A 14,677-nucleotide genomic window follows, 5' to 3' on the forward strand; every position below is an offset into this window, starting at 1 on the left:
TGCCCTGAAACTCTTTAGAGAAGCTGACAGTCAGAGTAGGCGATACTGGGCTGGGATTGCCCTCCCTATGCTGGTTTAAACCAGCTCCTTGTTTAGAACCACGAGGACTGGAATCTTGCTTTTTATTTACTTTGCATGTGAAAAGTCCAAGGTCCAATCCCTTGAATCTCCAAACAGGGCTGGGAAAGGGTCCTGTCTGGAACCCCCTGGAGAGCTACTGCCAGCCAGTGTAGACAATACTGAGCTAGGTGGACCAGTGAAGCAACTTAGTGTACGTGAGCTTCCTATATTCTCAGAAAGGAACTCTAGCTCAGTGGTTGCATGCAAAAGGCCGCCAGTCCAGCCCAGTCCCCAGCATTTCCAAGCAGGGGTTGGAAGGATCTCTACCCGAAACCTTGGAGAGCCACTGCCATTCAGTGTAGACAATACAGAGCTTGATGGACCAATGGCCTGACTTGATATAAGGCCGTGTTAATACTGTATGGCGAAAGAGGGATTCCTATGAGAATATATGCCGGGCAGGAAAACATGGGGATCAGAGAGGCCTTCTGCATACTGGGCAGGCTGCCAATGTATGCAGCAAAACTCTTCCCCGCCCCCTCCCTGCTTGCACTAAAACAAACAAGCCTTGGGGGCCGAGGTCTGCTACCCTGGTGCAGGCAGTGAGGCCTAGTGGCAGAGTGCAGTAAAGAAAAGGCTGTAGCTCAGTGATAGAGCAGCTGTCTTGCATATAGAACATCCCAGTTTCATTCTCCAGGCGAGGCTGGGAATGCCCTCTGCACGGAGAGCTGCTGCCAGTCAGAGGAGACAATATTGAGCTAGTGGACCATATTGAGAGTCATATAGCCGAACCCCCTGCAATGTGGGGAAATTTTGCCCAACATGGGGCTTGAACCCACGACCCTGAGATTAAGAGTCTCATTCTCTACTGACTGAGCTATCCTAGGAATGCAGCAGCTTCCTACATTCTTAACTCAGTCCTTTATTTAAAGCCATGAGAACTAGACCCCCCCCCTTTGTTTAGGTAACAGACAATAGTTCAGTAATAGAGCACCTGCTTTGCCGGCAGAAGGTCTCAGGTTCAATCCCCAATAAGATCTGCAGGTAGGGCTCGGGAGCGCCCCCTGCTTGAAACCCTTGACAGCTGCTGCCAGTCAGTGTAGGCCAGGCATGTCCGACTCCAACAGGTAGATCGTGATCTACCGGTAGATCACTGGATGTCTGTGGTAAGATTACTGGTAGATCACTGGCTCCCTCCAAAGAAGCTCAACAGGTTTGGCTCCCCTAAAAAAAAGCTCAACATTTTCAGCCTGCCCTCACCCCCAAAATGTGGCTCTCCCCCTCCCTAACTGCCAGAAGGCCCTCAGTGCTGGACCTCAGTGTCAGGGGAGAACGATGGGGGTGGAGACGCTCCTTCAGGTATATTGGACCGAGGAAAGGAAACAAGCCCAAAGGGAGGACGGAATAACTTTGGAGGCTGTGAACCCTCACAAATATGCAAAATGCAAAGGAACTCCGCCCTCTTTGATATGTGGTCACAGCAGATCCCAGGGTGGGGCAGCGGGCCAGATCTTTACCTTCCCCCTCCCATGCAGGCCATTTCGACAGATGAGTTCAGCTTAAATCCATCCTTCTCCTGGGAAGTGGCTACTAGGACACAGCCTCACAGCTCTAGTTGATCTATACCAGGCATGGCCAAACTTGGCCCTCCAAAGGTTTTGGTACTACAACTCCCATCATCCCTAGCTAACAGGACCAGTGGTCAGGGTTGATGGGAACTGTAGTCCCCAAACATCTGGAGGGCCAAGTTTGGCCATGCGTGATCTGTACCAAGAGGGCTTTTCAGAGAATTATAGAATCATAGAGCTGGAAGGTACCCCCAAGGGTCATCTAGTCTAAGGTTACAAAAAAAAAATTCAATGAATCTGGGGACAATTTTTATTTTGAAGCTGAGTAGCAACAGGGAGTCAGTAGTGGGGATAGTGAGGCAAAAGAACTTGGGCCTAAGCACACATGCATATTGTATAAAGGTGCAAAGCCCTTCTTTCGCACCCTGAGAAACATAAATGCACAGAGCTTTTTTAAAAACTGGGCAACACCCATGACTCCTGAGCCTTCCCTGATCTTCTTCCCCCTTTGTTTTGACAGATCAGGGGAGGCTCAGGAGTCACGGGTGGGCATGCATTGCCCAGGAGGGGCCAGCCTGGTAGTGCAGTTGGCTCTGGCTGGCTTCAGGAGCTGCTCGCTGCCGTGGCGCAGGAAAAATGGCAGTTGCCACAGCAGCGAGCAGCTCCTGAAGCCAGCCAGAGCCAACTGCACTACCAGGCTGGCTCCGGGCTGCTGAGGCTGCCGCTGCCACGTTTCCCGGGGACAGATTTGCAAATCCGGGGACTGGCCCCGGGATCCGGGGACGTCTGGTAACCCTAATCTAGTCCAACCCCTTGCAATGCAAGAATTCCAACCTCTACTTAACACCCTCCAAGGAAGGAGAGTTCACCACCTCCAAAGGGAGACAGTTCCACTGTTGAAGGGCTCTACTGTCAAAAAGTTCTTCCTGCTATTTAGTCAGAATCTCCTTTCTTGTAACTTGAAGCCATTGGTTTGAGTCCTATCCTCCAGAGCAGGAGAAAACAAGTTTGTTCCCTCTTATATGTGACAGCCCTTTAGATATCTGAAGATGGCTATCATATCTCCTCTCAGTCTCCTCTTTTCCAGGCTAAGCATACCCAGCTCCTTCAACCGTTCCTCATAAGGCTTGGTCTCCAGACTCTTGATCATCTTGGTCGCCCTCCTCTGCTTCTCGAAAACCTTTTCAACACCATGTTGGATGACAACTCTCAGCGGCCCCAGCTTGCCTGGTTAAAAGGCAAGGGATTGTGGGAACTGTAGTTGGACAATGTCTAGACAGCACTACTTCAGCTACCAATGCCTCAGTGTGTCATTTGAAAGGAAGGGATGCACAGGAGAACGACATCCTAAAGGCATGGGGAATCTCGCAAAAAATAAAACAAACATGGATACAATGCAGAAAGCAAAAACATAAAAAATGAAACAAATCTATTACATCTATCACTGCGAGATTGAGGTTACAGGGAACCAGGCAGAGGGCCTTCTCAGTAGTGGCACCCACCGTGTGGAATGCCCTCCCATCAAATGTCAAGGAAATAAACAACTATCCAACTTTTAGAAGACATCTGAAGGCAGCCCTGTTTAGGGAAGTTTTTAATATTTGAAGTTTTATTCTGTTTTTAAAGTTCTGTTGAAAGCCACCCAGAGTGGCTGGGGAAACCCAGCCGGATGGGGGGTGGTGGAAATAATAATAATAATAATAATAATAATAATAATAATAATAATAATAATAATATATCATCATCATCAAATAAAATATAGTAAAAAACAAAACAGCACAGCACTACGGTATTAAAAGATCTTTCCTTAAAAAGTGGACATTTCCCCAAAGCTCACTGAAATATACCCTCCAGCATTTCTCCAATGAAAATAGGGGCATCCTATTCAATAATAATGATAATGATGATGATACATTTTTATTATTTAAAACCGACCCATCTGACTGGGTTGCCCCAACCACTCTGGGTAGCTTCTAACACATATAAACACATAATAGAACATTTAAAAACTTCCCTTTCCCGGACTGCCTTCAGCTGTCTTTTAAAGGTTGTATAGTTACTTATCGCCTTGGCTCGGAGGTCGCATAACTCCATACCCTCCAACATTTCTCCAATGAAAATAGGGATGTCCTAAGGAAAAGCAGGATATTCCAAGTATATATTCAGAAACCAGGACAGCTGATGCTAAATTCAGAACTGTCCCTGGAAAACAGGGACACTCAAATCTTCACCTGCCGGAGGAAGGACAGCATGGAGGGAGCCAGTCTAGCCTCTCTAGGAAGGGAGTTCCAATGCCTAGGGAGCAGCCGCCCTGAAGGCCCTCTCCTGCATTGCCACTACATGTGCTCGTGAAGGTGTTGCGACTGAGAGAAGGGTTGTGTGGAAGAATGCAGCCCTTCAGAGAGCTTGGGCCTAAGCTGTATCTGTATGTGGAATCTGTGGCTCCAGATGGTCAATGGCCAGGGGTGATGGGAGCCTAACAATAAATTGAGGGCTGCAGATTCTCCATCCCTGGTACGCAGAGCGCCAAGGAAGTGATAGCAGACCCTCCAAGTGTCCTTATTTTCCAAGGACAATCCTGGATTTACAATCCTGGATTTTTGATCTGATCCTGGAATGTCCCACATCTCCTTGTTGTTGTTGTTTAGTCGTTTAGTCGCGTCCGACTCTTCGTGACCCCATGGACCAGAGCATGCCAGGCACTCCTGTCTTGCACTGCCTCCCGCAGTTTGGTCAAACTCATGTTCGTAGCTTTGAGACATTGTCCAACCATCTCGTCCTCTGTCGCCCCCTTCTCCTAGTGCCCTCCATCTTTCCCAACATCAGGGTCTTTTCCAAGGATTCTTCTCTTCTCATGAGGTGGCCAAAGTATTGGAGCCTCAGCTTCAGGATCTGTCCTTCCAGTGAGCACTCAGGGCTGGTTTTCTTCAGAATGGATAGGTTTGATCTTCTTGCAGTCCATGGGACTCTCAAGAGTCCCCTCTAGCACCATAATTCAAAAGCATCAATTCTTCAGCGATCAGCCTTCTTTATGGTCCAGCTCTCACTTCCATACATCACTACCGGGAAAACCATAGCTTTAATTATACGGACCTTTGTCGGCAAGGTGATGTCTATGCTATTTAAGATGCTGTCTAGGTTTGCCATTGCTTTTCTCCCAAGAAGCAGGCGTCTTTTAATTTCGTGACTGCTGTCACCCTCTGCAGTGATCATGGAACCCAAGAAAGTAAAATCTCCTTAAAGGTCAAGGGACCCCTGACCATTAGGTCCTGTCGTGACCGACTCTGGGGTTGCAGCGCTCATCTCGTGTTATTAGCTGAGGGAGCCGGCGTACAGCTTCCAGATCATGTGGCCAGCATGACAAAGCCGCCTCTGGCAAACCAGAGCAGCACATGGAAACACCGTTTACCTTCCCGCTATAGTAGACCTATTTATCTACTTGCACTTTGACATGCTTTTGAACTGCTAGGTTGGCAGGAGCTGGGACCGAGCAACGGGAGCTCACCCCGTCACGGGGATTTGAACCGCCGACCTTCTGATCGGCAAGCCCTAGGCTCTGTGGTTTAATCCACAGACGCCCCTATTTTTATCTGAGAAATGTTGGAGGGTATGGAGTTATGCGACATGCCCCCCAAGACAAGGAGACAAGTAACTATACAACCTTTAGAAGACACCTGAAGGCGGCCCTGTATATGGAAGTTTCTTGTTTAATGTTTTATTATGTTTTTATATATGTTGGAAGCCGCCCAGAGTGCTTGGGGCAACCCGGTCAAAATTATTATGATTATGATTATGTTTGAATAGGATGTCCCTATTTTAATTGAAGAAATGTTGGAGTGCATGTGATAGGGGGCATGAGGGGGGGGGCTGGGTCAGGGTCTGGTTAGGAGTTCTGCTAGCTGGCAATGTTCTCCTTCAGCATTCCAAGTCCTCACCCGAAGACAAAGCTAATGACTTGAGTAAACACTGCACTAGGGCACTCCAACTTGAAAAGCAAAGCAAAGTGGCTTGAAATATGCAGGCGGCAACGTCAGTCATAGAATCAATGAGCTGCAGAGTTGGAAGGGATCCCCAAGGGTCATCTAGTCCAAGCCTCTGCAATGCAGGAATTGCAGCCCTGACCAACTTGGGAGCAGTTTACCTACGAGACCATGTTGTTGTTGTTTAGTCGTTTAGTCGTGTCCGACTCTTCGTGACCCCATGGACCATAGCACGCCAGACACTCCTGTCTTCCACTGCCTCCCACAGTTTGGTCAAACTCATGTTCGTAGCTTCGAGGACACTGTCCAACCAACCATCTCGTCCTCTGTCGTCCCCTTCTCCTAGTGCCCTCAATCTTTCCCAACATCAGGGTCTTTTCCAGGGAGTCTTCTCCCTGGAAGAAGTAACGAGACCATGTTACCCCAATCTATATACCCTCTTCCACCACTTCAGTCTGCGGAACTGGCACTGTTGCAGGTACCATAGACTAACTATTCCACAACTCCCTGCCTGCTGATATCAGTCAGGCACCTTCAATGAGCTCTTTTTGGCACCTGCTAAAAACATTTTTGTTTAGACAAGCCTACCCAGATATCTAGACAGCTGATTAGTTTATTGCTGGGTTTAATTGTTTGGATGTTGTTTTTTATGATATAATAATAATAATAATAATAATAATAATAATAATAATGTTTTATTCTTTTTGCAAACCACATTTTTTTAAAAAAAATCAAGCGGTATATAAATTTAGGAAATAAAGCCTAAAGCACAGTAGCATGCTTTTTAAAAAACATAATAAAAATAAAATGATGTGTTACGTTTACATGATTGAGCCCAGTGGGTCTGCTTCCTGCTACAGATCTGTGTCACCTGCTGCTCTTGATGGCACTTAAAATCTGAATTTGTGCGACCTCTTTGGTGTCCGTTGTGCCTGTATGTGTTTGCGTGCAAAAAAATTGTAACACACAAAAGAAGAAAAATTGTAATTTCAAATAAGGACGGATAGCAAAGCCCATGCAGTTTTGCTTTTCTGCGGAAGGAACCTCGCGAAGCAAAGTGGGAAGACGGCTGAAATATTTCTCCGGCGAAGGAGGCCCCTGGAGTCCAAGAGGACAAAGGCAGAGATTCACGGGCAGATCAAAGGCGGGGAAAGCTTAGAGGGATGTCTAGAATTCCGCTGGAAACAAGAAACCCTCCTCCCAGCAGCTGCCAGACAATGGGGGCTGGCGCTCTCTTGGCAGTCGCAGGCTGCCCCAAACCCTGGAAAACCAGGGGGAAGCATGAAAGACTCTCGAGGCAGTCCATAAAAACTGCCTGCTTAAAAAACCCTCCTGCCTCTTTCATTAGACACAGGCAGGCCAGCTGCACGGGCCCATGCGAGGCTTGCTGTTGAGAGGGCCTCGTCTGCAGGGCAGAGGAATGCAGGAAGCCCTTTGGCTGAGTCAGGCCATGAGGTCCATCTAGCTGTCGGCCTCTCTTCACATAAAGGCTTCTGAATGCCAGCTGCTGGAAGCCACTGGACGAGAGAGCGTTGCAGCTGAACTCGGCTCCTGCTTGCTGGTTTCCTAGATCTATTTAACTGGCTGCTGAGTGGATCGGATGCTGGACTTTATGCTAGGGTTGCCATATTTCAGGAAAAAAATCCAGACACCCGCAAAGTTGTGGTGAAGCCTTTTTTGAGAGCAAACCCAAATGGCTGAGCTTTTTGGGGGAAAGCTGTTAAACCACTGAGCCTAGGTCCCAGCTCCTGCCAACCTAGCAGTTTGAAAGCACGTCAAAGTGCAAGTAGATAAATAGATACCGCTACAGTGGGAAGGTAAACGGTGTTTCCGTGTGCTGCTCTGGTTCGCCAGAAGCGGCTTTGTCATGCTGACCACATGACCCGGAAGCTGTACAACGGTTCCCTTGGCCAGTAAAGCGAGATGAGCACCGCAACCCCAGAGTCGTCCATGACTGAACTTAACGGTCAGGGGTCCCTTTGCCTTTACTGTCAAGCTAAGTGTCATCCATCCTATATTTGTGCACCTGGTCTCCAATCTGTTAAGGTCATCTTGAATCCTGATTCTGTCTTCTGAGATATTAGTTACCCCTTCTGGTTTGATGTCATATGCAAATCCGTGGAACACCCCCTCTATTCCAAGTCCCCAGGCCCAAGACAAAACCCAGAGATGAGCGCCGCAACCCCAGAGTCGGTCATGATTGGACCTAATGGTCAGGGGTCCCTTTACCTTTACCTTTTTACCCTCAAAATAGTGAATTTTTTGGGAGCTGCTTCCTCTATTTTTTTCCATCCATCCATCGTTTTCCCTGACATTTTGTCACTTCAGCAAAATCCCCCCCCCACACCATTTTTACACCCGGAAACCAGGACATGTCAGGAATTTTCCTGATGTACAGGAAGCCTACTTTACGTTCTTAGTTCATGCTACCTTTGGGGTATGGTGACCCACAAACCCAAATTTACTTGGCCCCATTGGTTTATTGTCTCCCGAATTTTGGACCTCAGGTCTTCAGCTACCACCGATTTAATGCATTTTAACTGCACGTTTGCCTATTTGATAAACATTAACTTGAGGCATGCAAGTAAATATGATAAAGCCTGCAATCCGATTCCACAGGGTTCACGCAGGTCCCGAATCCACAGGTTGAGAAACACTGTTCTACACTGACTGGAAGCAGCTCTCTGGGGTTTGATGCAAGGGGTGTTTCCCAGCCCTACCTGGAGATGCCAGAGATTCCACCTGGGACCTTCTGGAAGCAAGGCAGGCACTCTGCCATTGATCTACAACTGTTCTCCTAAAAACGGAACACGGTTCCAGTCCTCATGATTCTGAATTAAGGGTTGATTTAATTATGGAAATAGGAAGCTACCTCGGATATAGATCCTAGGTCCACAATGATTGGCAGTGGCTCTCTAGGGGTTCAAGAAGGGAGCCTTTCACAGCCCTAGCTGGAGATGCTGAGGGCTGAACCTGGGACCTTCTGCATGCAAAGCAGCTGCTCCAACACTGAGCTATGTGACCTTTCCTCGCCACTGCACTTTGCCTCATGGCGAACGAAGGCAATGGTGCTGGCAGACAGGGACCACTAACAGGGCAAAAAAAGAGGGGGGTGTACTCTTAGGAAAACCCAGACTTGCTGATCTATTTAGGCAAACAAGGCCAGAATTAAAGCCTGAGCATGCTCAGTAACCACAGCTGGTCGAGTGTCAGCTGGGAAATAATGGCAAAGCAGGGCAATGCTTGAACACGGGAGGGAAACACCTGTGGCTATCCAGACGTTGTTGGACTCCAACTCCCATCAGCCCCAGTCAGCATGGCCAATTGAACAGAGATGATGGGAGTTGTAGTCTAGCAATATCTGGAGGGGCTCAGCTTCTCTGCCCAGTTTATACTGCAATGGTTGAATCCCTGATCAGCAGCATTCCAGTTTAGGTGGTTTCATAGAATCATAGAGTTGGAGGAGATCCCAAGTCCAATGCCCTGCAATGCAGGAATCTTGCCTACAGCAAGTCTGGGCTGTCCCTGGGCGGGATTGAACCAGCATCCGTCTGGTTAACAGCCAGAAGCACTGACCCATTGTTCCCTGACGTGACAATACATTCCTACTGTAGTTATAGTACAGCACACTTAGCAGCACCGTGCTATGCTTGTTTACTCATGAGTAAGCTCCATGCTCCCAAATAGCCATGCTTAAGAATGCAACTTTATTCTACTAGACAGCAGCTGTCCGTCTTATTTGTGGCATCGCGCATTCCCGTGTCCTTGCCTAACTTTTTGCCTTCCAGGAACATCGTAGTCTCTGCCATGTCTGCCAAAGAACCCAGGGATGCTATCGCAGAGCTCATACCCTTTTGACAGGTGTGGTCTTTTGGGCTCTTCTGTCATATTTGAACTGAGAGCGTGCCATAGAATGTTCCACCCGTGGTAGTAGTCTATGAGATGTTGCGGAGAAAGCAGCAACAGGAAGAGGGCTATCGACTTTATTCCTTGCTTGTGGTTCTTCTGAAGATATCTGATTTGCCACTGTAGGAAACTAGATGCTGGGCTTCTGGCCCGATCCAGCAGGTGTCTCCTCAATGCGCTTTCAGTGACGCTCACCCTCCGGTGATTAGCATTCTGTAAGTTTCCAAAGAACTCTGGTGTGCATGAGAATGTGGTTTTTAGAAACACTCTGCCCCTTTGCCTTCAGTTCACAAAGGACTTGCATGACCTGGAGAACTTTATCCCTGCCTTTCATCTATTAACTTGTGCTTTACATGTCTCGAAGCAGTCAAACAGACGGCACGATGCATCTGATCAGGCAAAGGGAAGACCCTCGCAAACCCAAACGGCATTTTCAGTTTTCCCCCACTAGATGGCTTCAGCAAGACACGGGTTTTTTGGGAAGCGATTTTTTTACAGCCTCCCTCCTAAGTGGCTTTAGCAATAGGAAGATGATATACGTGACTAACATCTTAATGAGGCACGCGCTTGACTCTTCCGCTATCCGTACAGTAACCCTAGGAAAAGGATCCCTTCCTGTTTGGAATCAGCGAAGATGTAGCCAGAGTGAATTTGGGACAGAACAGGTTTCTTTCTGCACACTTCCTACTTACTTGCATCTGGTCAAGAAAACAGCACTCTAATAAAGCAATCTGACACTTCGTTGTTGTTGTTGCTGCTTAATGTTAAATAAAACCACTTTAAATCTGGGTACAAATGAGAAGCAACATCTGGATGCCTACTCCAAACATGTACGAAAGAGGGCTGGGTTGTGCATGTCTGATTTTAAAAGCAAAAGGCATGAGGAGTGCCCAAAATCATGCCTGGAGATTATTTTCCTTTAAACTAGACCCCAGCCTGAGCAATGAGCAGGGGATGTAGCTTAGGAGCAGAGCACATGCGCTGCAGGGAAGACCTGGAAACCTCCAGGTTAAAAGGTGCCTGAAACAGCTGTTGCTGGGTGGATCCTCTGCACAGGGCACTGAGCCGAGGAGATGCAAAAATAAAATAAAATAAAAAATAGCTATGTTTATACAGGTACCTACTCAATTACAGGCATCCCCTCATTTACACACTTTCAATATGTGCATGACCACGCATACAGTAGGTCAGGGGTCAGCAAACTTTTTCAGCAGGGGGCCGGTCTACTGTCCCTCAGACCTTGTGGGGGGCCGGACTATATTTTGAAAAAAAAAAATGAACGAATTCCTATGCTCCCCAAATAACCCAGAGATGTATTTTAAATAAAAGAACACATTTGACTCATGTAAAAGCACGCTGATTCCCGGACCATCTGCGGGCCGTATTTAGAAGGCGATTGGGCCGGATCTGGCCCCCAGGCCTTAGTTTGCCTACCCATGCAGTAGGTGCATCACACCAAACCCAGAAGTGACCCAACAGAATGGGGGCAGAACGGGGTGTTTGCAATTGGTGTTTCAAATATCCATGATTTCTCTTAAACATGCAGTACCTTGGAACGTAACTCCCACATAAATTGGGAGTAATCTGTATTGTGAAAATATGAAATATGGGGGGAGCGGTGGCACCAAAATTTGTCCTTGCTCAGGGAGCCATATTGCCAAAATTGGCCCCCAGCTAATGGGAAAATACATCTGCATGATGCCCTGGAAAACCACTGCCAGTAAGGACAATTGTGGAACCTTCAATGTGGGGTTCCGCAGGGCTCAATCCTATCCCGTAGGTTGTTTAAAATCTACATGAAACCACTGGTGGGGTTATCCAGAGGTTTGGCGTACATTGTCAGCAGTGTGCTGATGACACTCAGCTCTATTTCTCCTTTATATCTGCAGGTGAGGCAATGGAAGTGTCTTGCCTCGGTAATGGACTGGATGGGAGCTGAGGCACTGTTAGTGGGTGGTTGCCAAGACTGGATGGGTGGGAGATTGCCTACTTTTGATGGCGTTACACTGAAGGAGCAGGTTCGTAGCCTGGGGGTACTCCTGGATCCTTTGCTGTCGCTTTTGCCTTTGCTGGAGTGCCTTTCATTAGCTTCAGCTTGTGGCCCAGCTACGCCCCTATCTGGACAACTTTTGTTGCCTATGCTCTGGTAACTTCATGGTTAGATTACTGTAATGCGTTATACATAGGGCTGCCTCTGAAGATGGTTTGGAAACTTCAGCTAGTGCAGAATGCAGCGGCCAGGTTGCTCACCGGAGCAAAACAGTTTGAGCCTATTAAACCAGTCCTGGTCTGACCGCACTGGATACCAATTAGTTTCTGGGTCCAATTCAAAGTGCTGGTTTTGATTTATAAAGCCTTAATCAGCTCTGGACCACAATACCTCAAGGACCACCTATTTCCATATGAACCTACCTGGATCGAGATCATCTTCTGAGGCCTTTCTTCATGTGCCTCCTCCTCGAGAGGTCCAGAGGGTGCAACACAAGAATAAGGCCTTCTCTGCAGTGGCTCCCCATCTGTGGAATGCTCTTCCCAGGAAAGTTCGCCTGGCGCCTTCATTATACACCTTTAGGCGCCAGTCAAAAACGTTCCTTTTTTAACCAGGTCTTTGGTTGATTTGATTGACATCCTATGCCTTTTTAAAATGTGGTCGGGTTTTTTGGGTGGGGGTTATTGGGTTTTATTTCGATTATGTCTTTCGTGGTTTTATATTTTGATTTTATTCTGTGAACTGCCCTGAGTGGTATATAAATTCAATAAATAAATAAATAAAATAAATATTGTGAATTAGTTCTGTTCCTAATAACAAGCAGCCTGTAGTCAAGAGAGGACTGGAAGGGGGCTTACTTTTAACGATGGAGGGAACATTTCTCTGTAGTTAACAAGTGCAGCTTAGCATCTCCAAGGAATTCTGGGGAAGCGTCTTTGCCTGAAACTCTAGAAAGTTGCTCCCAGTTCTAGGCAAGAACCAAGTCTGCTGTGTGCCTCTGCAAGAGCAACTGAGTGATTCAATCCGCTGCGCGCCACAGGGAGTGGTGGTGGTTCAGAATTCCATGCCTCTAGGGAAAGAAATGGGAGAGCCAGCCACTGTTCCGAGAGGCAGCAGGCTGCCTCATCTGTGGGTACACAGATTTCCAATATTTATTTCGTGCCACCCACCTCCAGTGCTCCCCAGAGCACATTCAGCAGGCAAGGATGATGGCACATCGCCACATTGCAGCCTGAGACGCAATGGGATTCCAATTTGCATGCTCTGCGAGTGCCTGAAGAGTTCTTGGAAAGAAAAAGGGCCTGTTTGAAAAGGGCCTACCATTGTCGGCATCAAGCACTATGTGTAGGCCGCTCCAATAGAAAATAGGCATTTGCTCAGAAATTTAAAAGTATAAACAGAGTGACTTATGAAGGGACAATGGTGGGTGAGTGGGTGGGTGAGGAAATGGCCCCGACAGACCTTAAAAGAAAAAGAAAAAACTAGGATGGAATCTAAAGAGCAGTTGCTTTAATTCATAGCACATTCCTATATACAGTGTCAAAGTAACTCAAAAGGCAGATCACTGCCCACGGAAAAACTTGGAAGCAGAAGAGTAAGAATGCAAGAAAATGTGGTCTTGTTTTTAAAATTTGTTTTTCTAAGACCCAAAAGCAACTTCCACTGAAATACACACACAATATATGCATATTAGCATGCATGTGCGCACACATGCACAAGGCTTGGCCCAGGTTTTGAAGGAACCCACAAAACGCCCTCCTTGCTACATCAGTGAGCCCCTGGTCTTTTATTAGAATGCAAGTAAGAAGCATTTAGTGGAGCAGTTTTAAAATTCGCAACCATGCCTTGAGCAATGCTATGCTGGTTATGAGGAGGAATTTATCAGATCACTGGTTAAAAGACAGCTCAGGGGAAGCATCAGTCTTGAACCTTCTGGGGAGGCAGAGTACCTTGTCTGCTTTAAAGCAGACAGCAATCATTGTCTTACCATCTGGCTCATGTTCCAAGATAACCATCCCAAAATGCAGCTGCAGCATAGTTCTTCGCAATTGGAAAGTCTCATCTTGTCTAGAGTATGAATGCCAACCCCTTAAAGTGGTGCCTCCCCAGAAACCTCCCTGCAAGTAGGAAGGCTAGCACATCAGGGATAAAGGTTGTGGCTCAGCATGCTCTTCTGCAAAAGCAGGTTATCTGCAGCATTTTCGTAGGTTCATACATTCCTCCCAATGTTGAAACAGTCCTCACCATAAAGAATAAAGCATTTTAATGCATCTTTTGGGCATAAAACACCTTCAAAAAATTAAACGAAAACTTTTGGTTGTTTTTCATGTGGACTTAAGAGCAAACACTTTTGAGAGTGAAGGACTTGCAAAGAGATGAGATTCATCCATCCCTAGCATGGATCCAGAGTTGGAGATGGACTGAAGGCCCAGGCCTAACAGATAAACCGCTCTTCAGTTGGTTTGTTGTAAACAATGAGAATGAAAGACTTTCCAGGAAAGGTGGGTACTGTGGCTTTTGAGACATTTGCACAAGTCTAGCATAACTTGTTGACTCTAACAGACCGCCCTTAAAAACCACCCCTCCTGTTCTGAAAGTGGTTTCCGTATGTGCCGTTGAAGACCTATCAAGGAACACGTTTGCTTGGGGTGCAAGAAACTGGTTGTGATGTTAGGAGCAGGGGTGTAGCTCAGTGACAAGCATCTGCTTTGCAGACACATCCCTGCTTCAGTTGCCAGTATCTAGAAGACGGGGAGAGAAGCCTGCCTTCAATCCTGGAGAGCCAAAGAATACTGAGCTGCATGAACCATTGGTCTGACCTCAGTGTAAGACAGCTTTCTGCAGTCATGGGTTCTTTGGATCCTCGAAACAGAATTCAAAGGTGCAAGCAACGTTACAGAACATCACACACTTTTCAGAACTAAGGTCAGGTGTCCCTGCATTGCACTCAGCTCCTCAGCAGTGCAGCTATTAAACTGGCATGGAGCCTGTACGTTAAGCAAGAACCAAGGGGGAGGGGTGCAATTCATCCAGTAAACACGTGCCGAAATCACTAGGAATTAAGCCATTGCTCAATTTTGCAGCAGTCATTACTGTATATTCCTGCGTATAAGACTACTTTTTAACCCAGGAAAATCTTCTCAAAAGTCGGGGGTCATCTTATACACCGGGTC

This window comes from Zootoca vivipara, chromosome 14 (genome assembly GCF_965207765.1).
Source record: "Zootoca vivipara chromosome 14, rZooViv2.hap1.1, whole genome shotgun sequence".
NCBI lineage: Eukaryota > Metazoa > Chordata > Lepidosauria > Squamata > Lacertidae > Zootoca > Zootoca vivipara.